Here is a 13,283-nt window from a genome sequence, read left to right on the forward strand (position 1 = left end):
ATTTATCTTTATGGTGTTCTGAGACTCGAGCCCTTTTTGCAAAGAAAATTATATTTACTGTAGTACTTTGATTCCTAAAAGATAAATATTTTGTAGATGGTTGATAGCTGTATGTATAAAACAAGATTTTAGCTGCATCTAATCTGTTTTTCAGAGTTAATTATTTAGAAAAGCGTTCTTCTTCTACACAGTTATACAATGTAAATTTAGCCTAAAGATGGAATAAGTTCACATAAAGCATAAACTAACTTCTTTTAAAATATGATACATTTGTAGAATTTAGAACAGAAAGAAGTAAAACGTTTCTAAACCACCACAGCTTTTTATTCACATTTCTAGCTGCTACATGATGTCAGTTATAATTAAAAGTGTTCTGGCTTATATTACATATTAATATACAAGTCTGAAACAGTCCTGAAATACACTCTTGTGAAAACAAAGTCCATATACACACACTCATGATTTTTCATTCATAGAACAGTCAACAGGCTAAAAGCACTCGTGGTGCACTCATAGATAGTCGACACAATCTGATTTTGCTCACAACTAAGCAGTCTATTTTATTGACTGAAACAATGATGTGATTTACACCGTTTCAGAAATGGACCTTCTTTCCTTTGGAATTAAAATCTTTGTCACCTTTACATGGCTGCTACGCTGCTGAACTGTTGCGTGTTCACACCAGTTATGTGTTACTGCAGCAGCAATAATGCCTGCCTTATTTTCCCACCTGTCATTATATTTTTATTTAGCCATAAATTTAATTTCTAAGAAAAGTGAGGAGTTCAGTCAAGTGATTTTCACTTAACTTCAGAGAAGTAGAATGAGAGAGAAAAAGAGGGAGAAGTTGTGCAACACATTTTTTTCAGATGTCTAGATTTTGAAAATATAGGTAAAACAAAAAAGCATTAATTATGTAAATGTATTGGTGATACGATGTCTATATGACTGTCAGCAGAGCTTTTTAATATCTACTTTTGCAGTAAGTATCTCAGCTCATACAGATGTCTAGTCTGTTAGGCTCTGTTCTGATGCTTTTCATGTGCCTGACACACTTCTCACCAACAAATGCAGTAAATCCAATCTGTTGATAAGAGTTGAAGGAAAATTGACAGGCAGCACGACTACCACTGATGTGAGAGGTAACCAGTGTGTCACAGGTGTTACAGTGTACTGGTGTACAATACAACTGGCTACTATCTAATACCCAAAATAAAACAACTTACAGCTAAAATACAGTTTTCTTTTCAGGTACAGTGATTTTATCATTTTCAGTATGGAACAATTGTTTGACTTTTTTACATTTCCACCCAATGACACAAAAACTGCAATCCACTGTATGACAATAAAAATACGTTTGTACACAGGAGTGCTATAACATCTTATGATGGGGAATTACACATCTTATGTAATAAAACATAATATCAATGTTGCATGAATTACACATCCTGCAGCTTACTAACAGATGAGGTTTTTTGTATTGTGCACCTTGACATTTGGTGTCAAATGTAAAGTGCATTGCAAATAAAATGTATTATTATTATTATTATTATTATTATTATTATTATTATTATTATTATTATTATTATTTATTGTTAAGGTTTTTCTGACAATACACACCAGTCTGTTATCAAGATATAGATTAACGAGAATGAGTTTATACAAAAGATTACAAATAGTAGTGAATATTTACAATATATTATGCATCTTCTTTTGAAATGTACTTATTTTAGGACAAAACACATATTGGACCTAGACACACAGACACATTGTCAGACTATGGACATGCCTGTAAACCGACTGCTCCAAAGTGATTCACAGAGTCAGTGTGTCGATGCACACAGGAAGTCCCAATTCCCTGCCCACTCAGACAGCCGCATACTTCTCATGTTCACCGATCCCTGGAGATGTTTCCCTGTGTGTATATGTGCATGTGTATATGGTCAAACAACTACACCTGCATGGATGGAAATAATTCATGACATACTAGCTGAGAGAGAACATGATGAAAATCCAAACATGCTGGTACCGAGTCGAACAACAAACATGGTTGCATCTCTACTCCTAACTTGTCCTGATTAGACCGTTTTGAGATATTCACCGTACTTTATATACAGCAAACTAGTCAGCACACACAAAACTCCCTTGTCAAAGAAGAAAACCTGTGACTCCACAAGAAATTTCACAACTAATTGTATATATCTGTCTGAGAACCTGGGTAAAATTATTTTAACTTAAAATTCACTTAATTATGAACACTCTGGCAACTTGGGATGGACAATTCACACTCTCTGAGGATGCTTTGATGTGATTTATTTGGGCAGATGTGAACACAGTAATCCCACTTTGGGTGTGGAACCAAAGCAAAATCAGAGTGACCTTTGAGATTAGGTGGTCTTGGTCTGGTCCCAAACAAAGTTAGGAGTGGTTGGTTGTTGGTGGGAACATGATTTGATCTTGATCTGACCCCACTACCAGGTGTAATCTGCAGGTTTGAGCTACACAGCTCCCATAGGCAGACGTGCTTTGCATTCTAGGATGTGATAAGCATGCAAAATGCAGCAGTTTGTACAGTGGTATCTGGAGAATGAACCATAATATAAATAGAATAAACAGGGTTAGGTTCTTCTTGTATTTACTTTCTTGCTCTTGGCCCAAACACATTTTATCAATAAGCATGAACATTCTCACATAGTTTATTAAGATTTTGGGTTTCTATGTATGTAAAGACACCAAATTGAGAAAGTTGCAGGTTTACAATCCATCAACTGATTCAGAACAGAATAAAGCAAATATATGAAAAGGCCCTTACATGGCAAATAAAAAATTTATTAGCTCTAGCTCATCTGTCTTTTTTCAGTCATAGCAGTAAGTTAAATTTCCTCCATTTCTCTGAAAAAATACTACAAGTATTCCACCCTCTGCGGTGTCTGGGCTCTCTGGAGTAACCATTAGCCTGCACCGGAGGTTTTAAACTGGCATACAAAGCAGACCACCGGCCCAAGTGCTGTTACTAATGCAGCAAGCCTACATTTAAATTGAAGAAGCTAATATTAAACCAAACTGAGGTACTTTTAAGAGGATCTTCCAAAGCTGTAACTACGATGGAAAAAAGGGGTAGTTGGTAACAAGGGCGATTACAATAATCCACTTGGGCGTGATGCCAAGCACTTGGCCTGCGGAAGCGTTGCCACAACAATACTCACACTCGTCAGCTATAAACAGCAAGGCATGAAATATGTGGAGCAGGTCAGCAAAAGGACTTTGACATTAGGAACATGGTGAGGAATCTAAACCTGAACTGTGCTGTTGACAGCAGATGTGAGAAGTTGGTGAACATGGCATCAACTGGCCTCTGCATTTTAATAAACTAGAAGATGTTCAACAAATGTTCTGACAGTTCTGTAGGCACATCACATTTCTCTGTACATTTTTAACTGTAAACATGGCACAGCAACCACAGCACCCAGATACCCTGGAGGAATACAAAATTTGACTTCTCAGCTATAAATGTGAGCAGACCCAGACCCTCATATAGCATGCTACAAGGCTACTCCCATCTCCACCCATTACTACTACAAAAGCAGACTGGAACTGGATTCTTCGGCTGCAAATTCCAGCTGAGAATTAAATTAACTCATGAAAACAAACTACCAGTTGATTTGGAGGGTTGTCGATGAGAAAATGAGGTGTTGAATGGCAAAAGTCCAGCTGTGGTGGTCTACATTACACAGTATTATAACACTCTATGATATAATGACATATAATGATTGATAAGGATTATTTAAGTTGACGCAGTTGACTAAAACTACTACTAAGATAAGATAATACGTAAGCTAATTAGGACAAATGTTTTCCAAATTTTATTTTCAAAACATTTACACAAAATAGCAATAAAAATTACATTTTAGGTTTGGGTGATGTCTGCCAATTTAGCATGCGATGTTGTCTTCAGTGAAATATCACAATAAACGATGACACTAGGAGGCAGCAGCAAAGGACAAAATGGATGAGCGGTTCAGCTGTAACTGTATTCAGTCACTTCACATTGCCTTATGTCGTTACATTATTTCACAATGTGTCAACACAAAATGTATGTGCATCTTAGAGGCAAAAATAGTTATTTTTACCACAACACAAACTAATCTGGAATGTAACGTTAACTCCACACTATGTTATGCTGCCCTAATAGATCTACAGGAGAGACAGTGGGAGCTTCACAGTGTCAGTGGCACGACAACAAAAAATTATTTTTCCTTTGTTTGTAAAAATTTGATGTTTTCAGAAATATATTATGCAAGGCACTGAAATTCATAGAGGCTAAACTACAACTCATTTTTTTATATCATAGGAATGATGTCTCAAAACATTAAGTGTGGAAAATGACCTACCATAACCATGTGGTCATTTATTACAAATCATTACTTTCTTCTTTTTTTGGAACTCCTTGAACATTTCCAAAAGAATGAGGAAGAAAGCATGAAACAAAAATATTGTAAAGAGTGTGATTAGTAACACAAAATAAATAACAGAGCATAATATAGAATGTATTTTCTATTGTCACACTATATATATTGTGATATCACATTGCCCTACAGTCAACTGTGTTGTAGCCAAACAAGGAGTGATGTGAATAATTTCTTATAGCTGTACAATGCTGTCCTGCAGAGAAAATATCACGATGATTCACTCAACATCACGATGACTGTCATCGCTAACGGACAATGGAACGTCGATGATTCCTTATACCCGATGTCTAAACTGTGTCAGACCACCTCACTGGTTTTCCTGTAAGCCATACGTGGCAGAGACTAACTGATAACAGAAGGTAGAGGAAGAAACAGGAGGGCAGGGGTTTGAGTTACAGGCTCATCAATGATTCAGTGGGACGAACACAGACCAGTGTATTCAGACAACAAACAACCCTGCGAGTGGACGTGGAGCAACACACAGACAAAGCAAAGTATCTGTGTGACACACACTATCACACACTGATGCATGTGGTGAAGCACGTCCACCTGCAAACAGGGAGACAAAGTGCTTCTGGAGCTAAGTACCATCTCCTGTACACAATATACCACTTGACCTGCCTCAAAACATAAAGCAGCCATATAGAAGAACAGGGATGCACCTTGTGACAAACTGATGCTTTTCTGAAATTTTAGGGAGATATTAAAATATCTCTCTTTTAGTGCTTGTTTTTAAAAAAGAGAGATGTGCATCCACTACCACACTCTACAAGTTTAATTTTTTAATATGTATTTGTGTTATTTAACATTAATTATTAACTGTCCAGTACAGTATATAGAACTGAAGTAGACAGCATACAGCAGCAACTAGTAATATTGGGTCTTGAGGCAGTAAATAACTATACTTCCCACACTCTAATTGATTCATCCAGTTCATTCATTCATCACTACTTAGTACAAGTCTGAGGAGTAGCTCAGAACAGAGCTGGGAAAGGCCAGTGTTTTCTGTTGTGACCTTCTAGAGCAGCTCTGTCTGAGCCTGATTCAACTTTCCAGTCACCATTTTCTTTCCTGTTTGGATTCAACTTACAATATTTGTGATTGGTCAAGGTTATGTTTCTCATGAGGGAGGAGGGAATGGTGTATGAAGCTCTAATTGAGCTGCACCTGGTCGTAGTTTGTAATCATTAGCCTCTTGTCTGGCCAAATGATACGAGCATGTGCTTAGTGCTGTCTTATACAGTCTTCAGAGGGGTTTACTTTAACTTCCATCATGGCTCATCTCTCAGTCTATGTTCACACTGCACATCTGACTCCAACCTGTTTGTGACAGCGTGAACAGCACAAATCCTTTGATATTATCAGTTCTGATTCCTACCACCTCCTCTTTCAGATTTTGTGCAATGTGATCTCAGTCTGAACATTAATACTTGAATGCATGTAACTTTTACATTAGTCTAGATTGATATTTGTCACAATTCTTCCTCATTGTTCATAATATGGAACATTTGCTGGCTCCCACTGAACATCAAGTTATAAACTAAACTGTAAAGACTTCTTCAGTGGCCTCAACTGGAATCTGATAAGACAAAGAAAAAAATAGAGGCTCTGAGCAATAAATCTGAACTGAACTATGTGGCTTGCAATGTGGACATAGCCTTAGGTATTTTGTGTAGAACTTGGCTAATAATGGGCCTCATGCATGAACCACTCATGCTGTCGTATTTGGTCTCAAATGCCATATATAAATTAGTAGAAGAAGTTGGTGCACTTGTCATTTTATTATTGGTTATTTCAAGTATAAATACAACCTATGAGTTCTCCGGGCACAATATTATTTTGCTGAAAGGTTTTTCCTTTCGAATTTTGAGTTTGACACACACTAAATACCTTCATAATTTATTGACACCGTTGGACACAGCTGGTAAAACAAGTGGAATCCATCATAATTATGCAGGTCATTTAGATAATCTTCTGAAATTCATAGCATCTGCTGAATCTGACATGGGACATTCATGGCCCACTGTACTAAAAAAGGTAAGAGAACCAAAACTACTCTTGGGTGGCAACCAGTGTCTTGAGATTAATCAGATATTAATTTGTATTTATCAAGGTAATGAGCTGCAGGTTTTAGGACAAACTCAACCAAGAAAAGCACTCGGAGAGCACAGACCTCCGCCAAGACAGAGCTGCCCCCCACCCCCTGGATCATCACCAAAATTTAATCATTTCTTCCTTGTGCCAGTATCAACTTTTCCTGAAAATTTCATGAAAATCGATCCATAACTTTTTGAGTTATCTTGCTAACAAACAAACAAACAAACACGCACGCATGCAAACATACAAAGCAAAGTGATCACAATACCTCCTGGCGGAAGTAATAATGGCTCACATCTCAGCATGAAGGGCCTTCATACAATGGACTATATTATATTATATTATATAATAGTGCTGCAACAAAAAATCAATTAAATCAATCCAAATCGATTCGTAAGAGAGTTGGCAACAAATTGGCAGTTGATTCGTTGGGTCTTAAGCAAGTTAGTATTGAGGCATGCCCGCATGCTGTGTAGTGCAACAGAGGAAAACACAGAGCAGCATGGCTGAGGCTTCGGATGCCAGGCCAGATTTTTAAAGCTAGGTTTACGTTATGTTCATGGTGGCCACGGCAGCCCCATTTGGCCCAAACGTAGTGCACCATTTATGTAACAAAACTTGAATATGGAGAGAAAAAATGTCCAAAATCCCACGGTGCACTACGTTTCAGGTAAACGGGGCTGCCGTGGCCACTGTGAACATAATGTAAACCTAGCTTAAGATAGCCTATGTATCATGATTACTTTAGCCCGCTAGCTAGTTAGACACTATCATCGTAATTATAACCTTTTCATCTATCTTTGTTTATAAGGCCACCAGACTAACGTTACCTATTGTTGACTGGAACTAACTTGCTAGTCTCTAGCCATAACAAGTCTGGGTAGTGGGCTAGTGCTCGCTAACTAGGCTATACCTGAAGCCATTGGGGGGATGTAATCACTAGTGACTTGTCAGCAGCCTTAATACTGATCTTTGAGAATTGAGTCTTTTGTGTTTATCCAATGAATCGATTAGTTATTAAAGTAATCTACATATTAATCGATTATTAAAATTATCGTTAGTTGCAGCCCTATTATATAATGCATTTTCAGCAGCTACTCTCAAGAAAGTGTCTGCCTTCACTGAAAAAAGCAGTGCTCTCTGAGGAAGTATAAGCCTGAACAAGTTACACAGCAGACTATTTGTGTATGTGAGGATGTGCACACAGGCTCATTTGAGACAGGATGGTTGGAAAGTGAAGCAGGAAATGGCAATCAACCATGATCAGAGGGGAATTGATAAATACAGTGTTAGGCGTATACATGAATGTGTCTGCAAGCGTGTGTTTCTGCAAATGTGTCTGTGATGGGAGAGAAAATGCTGGGAAATCAGTAGTTTTGGCTACATTTGCCGGTTTGAACAAAGTACGCTGCAAAGAAACCACAGACACACTATCTTGAGCATCTTCCAAACAGACCTTTCTCTCAGGTTTTTATAAAACCTCAACCTCAGAGCTTTCACTTTCTGCTTGTAAAAATGTAGGTTTCTGATGACTTAGAGAGAAATTAATGTCTTCAAAGCAAAAATCTGTGGTCTGAGACTAGGCAGAAGTGTGACAGAAATTTCCTAAACGAGTAAAGAAAAACACCATGCAGCATCTGCAATCTGGAAGTATGATGAGGGCTGGAAACTGAGTCTATTTTCTTTGTCTTTGCTTCCAAACAGATCTACAAAAGTTAAAAATTTGTCGTGTGCAGTGAAATTGTGTAACTGAATCCCGCAGTGTGTGTGTTTAAAATTTAAATACTGCAGAGCTGATATTTTTATCCAGTGTGTTTCAGCTCTTCCTGGGTCAGCACCTTCCTGACATTAACATGTATTTTTTTCCCAGGACTCCTCCAAGCTTTACAAATAAGGATTCTATTCATGAATTTAGCTGGCTTGCCGTTAAAGTAATAAGCTTGCCAAACAGAGATGTGACCCTCTTAACAGCTTTTTTACATGAGCTGAACGGCCAAACTATGTTTCAATTTTCCGCCTTACGTCTGACTCGGGTATTGGCAACATGAGAGGAACTTCGGTGTTTGTTTAAGTGACTGTGTAGAAAAGGGCAGAGAGCAAAGTGTGAAAGGGAATAAATTCAGTGACTGGATAATTACTGTATGATTTGATTCTGAATCTGTGCTTATTGCAACCGTTATTGCAACAAAGTGAGGGCACAAATATAAGCATTTGCACTGAGAGAGCTAAGGACTCTTGCACAACACCTCGGTAGACCACACTGAACCTAATCATGTACTGAACACCTGTAGAGCCCTGCACAAGACTGACATAGCTACAAATACACTTCCAGTAAAATGTCTCTTAGTGTTTGTAGAGGCAACTGACTGATAATGATAATAATAATAATTCAAACAACTGGGCCACTAACTATAGCAAGCCCAAGCTGCTTCAAGGAGGACTATGGAAAAATGCTGGTGGTTTAATACCCCTCCTCCTCTTTCCTTCCCCCTACCTCACAGAAACATTGCCATAAAAACGTGCCCACTGTCTGACCCACTTTCCATCACAGACGTAATCTCCCTCCACAAACTTCAGCCTGTTTACCAGCCCAGCAGAGGGTAAGCCGGACAGGAAAGATGGTGCCAAGCTCTTGCACACAGCAGGGGTAAAGCTGTTCAGCTGTGCGGACGATTACACCGGCAGATCCCTGTTGAGCTTATCGACCCTCGCTGATAAAACTGACACACCACAGACATGTGCATACATGGGGAGAAAAATACAACGCTTCCTAAAGCCTCCCCTCGTTCATAAAGGACATGCTGTAAACACAAGTTTTAAAATGGTGCAAACAGAGACAAGTAATGCCCTTTAGTGGCAAGTCTTAGACATAACTCACTCAAAGTCCTGCTGGAATGTCACAAACACCAGTAAACAATGGTCTAGACACATATCAGGTCCAGCATAATCACTAACAGGTCCTCGCAGGTATTAAGGGCAACTTTTCTGATCATTTATAAAGAAGAATAGAATAGAATAGAATAGAATAGAATAGAATAGAATAGAATAGAATAGAATAGAATAGAATAGACAGTTCTAGAATAACAATTCATTCTTACAGGTAACTTCAAAACCTATATCCTCTTGAGACTCAGCCATGTGTTTTTGTCCTCTGTAGGGTACAAGGGTTTCACAGCTTTACTTAAAAAAAAAAAAAAAAAAAAACGCTGTTCACATAATTTTTTTTAATGTATTTGAAAAACTGATGCTGTTTCCAATCAAGACATTATTTCATGCAAAAAGGCCAAAAGTCTTACTTTCCTGGGGCTCAGGAGGATATGTACAGGACATTAGGGCCGTATCACAGCTTGAGGAAGTTGACAACATTTCAGAAAACAAAGTCTTAAAACAAAGTGTCATACTGCAGCTACTGCAGTATAGACTTTGCATCTCTATCCACAACTGATTTAAATGCAATGAAGAATGCTCCTAAATCTAATCTTAAAAAGTAGACTCTTCAAAAATGGAAATATTGCAAAACTGCATTTGAAGAATATTTGCGGAGAAGTAAAGAAACACAAAAACACAAAACCTTTTCAATGACTGGAGAACTTTGGGTTTTAAGGGGTTTTAAAGGGTTTTTTGTTCCTGGACAGCAGAGAAATAGCATCCAGGCCTGAGACTGGGAGTCCTCTCTGTATCCCTACAGACCGGGTTACTAAGGATACAGGCTATACTGAGCCTCCATTAAGTCATCAGAGCTCTCTCTGCGCTCGCTGTCTGACACCATCGGCTCCAGTTTCCTCCCTGAAACTGAGACTCTAACCCCGGCTGGAGAACACACACACCGACTGGCAGACAACACACCCAACACCAGTGTACAAACACACAGAGCTGCACACAAGTTCAGCTCTTCGATATGGGACAATGTGCTAAACACAATTCATATTACAGTTTACCACAATTAATAGTATAGTGAGAATCAAAACTTCAGTAGCATGCATAACAATATTGGTATTCTTCATCTTTCTTGGGAGCAGTACAGTACTGTTTTAGCAGGTATCAGTGTTGCAACCTGAGCTCTCCAAAGTACACCAGGTGCAGCTCTGTTTGCTCATTTATAGATCAGATACAAACCCAGACCATTTCATGTTCTAGAGACAAAACTATGTTTGAAAAAAAGATTTAGCTTATGACAACCCTATCACATCACAATGTCAGCCACATTTGAGCTTAAATAGATTTGATAAATCCCCACATCACATGCCACTTGATTTAATATTAGTATTTTTTTATTGTTTATAACATGTAATTTAAAAAAAGGTTGCATATATCAGGTTAACTTAATAACTATTGAGTTGATAGGAAAACTGTAGTCTGTTGAGCTTTAGTTTGCGGGAATTCCATTTATTTAGTATATTTATTTAACCTTCATTTAACAAGGAAGAAACCCTGACAACATAATTAGAATGTTTTCATCATAATTATCAATAAGCATCAAGATCAATAAAAAAAAAAGGTAAAACACTTTTAGGTAAAACACTTTCAGCCAGATGCATTTGACCTCTAAAATCCTTTTGGATGCATCTAATGTTAGCAGCTGCTAGATTTTTGGCCTTTTTGCAAACCATTTCAACCACAAGGAGGGGCAAATTTGATAAAGCACCAAAAAGACACAGAGTTCCAATACAGTGGTGATTTATATCCAAATGATAATGCATGCTTTTTGCGTAACTTTCACAGTATATACACTGACACATATCATATCCACTGGAGTAATGAAAAACTGATACTCCTTTATTTTACTTTCATTATGCTGTTTTGCTTACAAAGCAGAAATACAGACATACTGAAAACATGCACTCAGCGTGGCCATTTTGTACTCATTGTTGGTAACTTTAATAGATAAATGACACTTTAAAATCCATTTCAGTCTAAAACAATTCATTTTTCTGGAATGCTAGAGTGGCTGAAAGAATTAAACTCACTGACCACTGTTTCAAAAAGCTGAGTTTCCTGATTAATCATCACAGTGACAAGCAGACAATGGAAACAGAGCCCTGTGGCATGCTGGTTTAACAGCAGCAGTGGCGAGGCACAGATGGAGTTGATGCCTCTCTGTCTGCCTGACATTTGCAACATGGGGAAAGGAAGTCAAAATGAGATCTCAATCAGCAACTGAAGTTATCACATCATCACTTACCAAACAGGCAGAGTGAGCGAGACAGAGATACTATGAAACACAGGGCGAGAGAGGAAGACAGAAGTGGGGAGGAAAGAGGTAGAATTAGATGAGAGATAAGATGGAAAGAGGGGAGGGAGGGAATGCCAATCGCTTCAGTAATGGGGAGAGTCCGTGCATTTGCTTAATTCCTTATCAGGCAATGTTCCCTTTCCCACTCACCCCCCTCTGTGACAGGTCAGCAAGCAGACTGGAAGTGATGTAAACCAAAACCTGCATCTCTGCTGCACAAAAACGCACATAATAGTCCCAAGAATAAAGTCAGAATAAAAACAGGTGCATGAGTGTTTAGTGTGTGCATGTTTTTTTCCCCTAAAACTGGAAGCCCCCCTTAGAGAATGGGGTTCTGCAACTTAGGATCCATTATGTAAATCTTTCAATTTAGTGTAAGGACAAAGTAGGGTTAGTTAAGTCTGTGGGAAATCAATGCAAGTCTGTATAACATCCGCATGAATGATGGGAAAGATCATTTGTGCATGCATTTGAACCGCCACACAAACAATAAACCAGAACGTTACAGCGACAGGACTCACAATAATACTTTATAGGGAATAAATAGGCCAAAGTCACACATGAATCTTTTATTATCGGAGTCGCTGGCAGGACAAAGCAGGTGACGACTGGTAATAAACACTGCATGGTCTTGGCTAACGTTCAACTAGCGGTTCAGTGTGACCGTAGCCGCATTAATACTGTTGTAATTATCAATGTAAGTAATGTGTTTTAAACGTGTACTCACTGCAATGTAAATGACAAGGTCCTTTTTATTTCCCACGTCTCCGGCGTGGCTGGCTGACTGACTGGCTCGTTAGCTTCTCCACCAGCTGCTGCTTCTCCGAACTTGCTGAGGCTAGCACGCTAGCTAACAATTAACCGGCACAAAAAAAGGAAGATTTTTGTCTTTAATTCCTCCCCTGTGGACTGGTTTACCAAAAAGAAAAACAAAAGCACGCCACGTAAAAGATGAAGTCAGTGAGGACTTGCACTATTTTGCCCTCTGTCCCTGGTGTTGTGAGTTGTAAATGTTCACCCTTTAAGGAGGATATCCAGTGTGCTTTATTTTAAATGACAGGCTCTCCGCGGTGTACTGTCCTTTGTTGTGAGCATCTCAACGTAAACACTGAGCTGACCAGTTCTGCTCGAGCTCAGCCTGGGAGCGTACGGCGGTGGGAGGGGACACAGAAAATACACGCTGACGCAGCCGCAAAGCATTCTGGAACTTGTAGTGATTTTATTTCCCACTGACATTTCTTGCAACTAATTTTATTTTAATAGTTGAAACGACAGTAGATGATACTTGGCATCTATGAAAATGATCCCCTGAATTTACAGCGACATTAAAAGAAAGAAAGAAAGAAAGAAAGAAAGAAAGAAAGAAAGAAAGAAAGAAAGAAAGAAAGAGGAGATGCAGAAGTGTATGAATGTTCAGTGGTGGTCGGAGGGGCTGTAGGCGCAGATTGGCAGCCGCGCTTCCGTCAGTCTGCCCCAGGGCAGCT

At 38.7% G+C, this 13,283-nt stretch overlaps 1 protein-coding gene across 1 annotated transcript in view; it reads right to left on the reverse strand.

The window, feature by feature from the left end:
• The window catches only part of peli1b (pellino E3 ubiquitin protein ligase 1b), a 42,241-nt gene extending 29,318 nt beyond the window's left edge, over window positions 1-12,923 (reverse strand). The window contains exon 1 of the mRNA XM_030155688.1: window positions 12,527-12,923. The gene's annotated coding sequence lies outside the window, so the exon portion shown is untranslated. The remainder of the gene's footprint in view (window positions 1-12,526) is intronic.
• Between the last annotated feature and the right edge of the window lie 360 nt (window positions 12,924-13,283).

The sequence above is a fragment of the Sphaeramia orbicularis genome, chromosome 15, assembly GCF_902148855.1.
Source record: "Sphaeramia orbicularis chromosome 15, fSphaOr1.1, whole genome shotgun sequence".
Lineage (NCBI taxonomy): Eukaryota > Metazoa > Chordata > Actinopteri > Kurtiformes > Apogonidae > Sphaeramia > Sphaeramia orbicularis.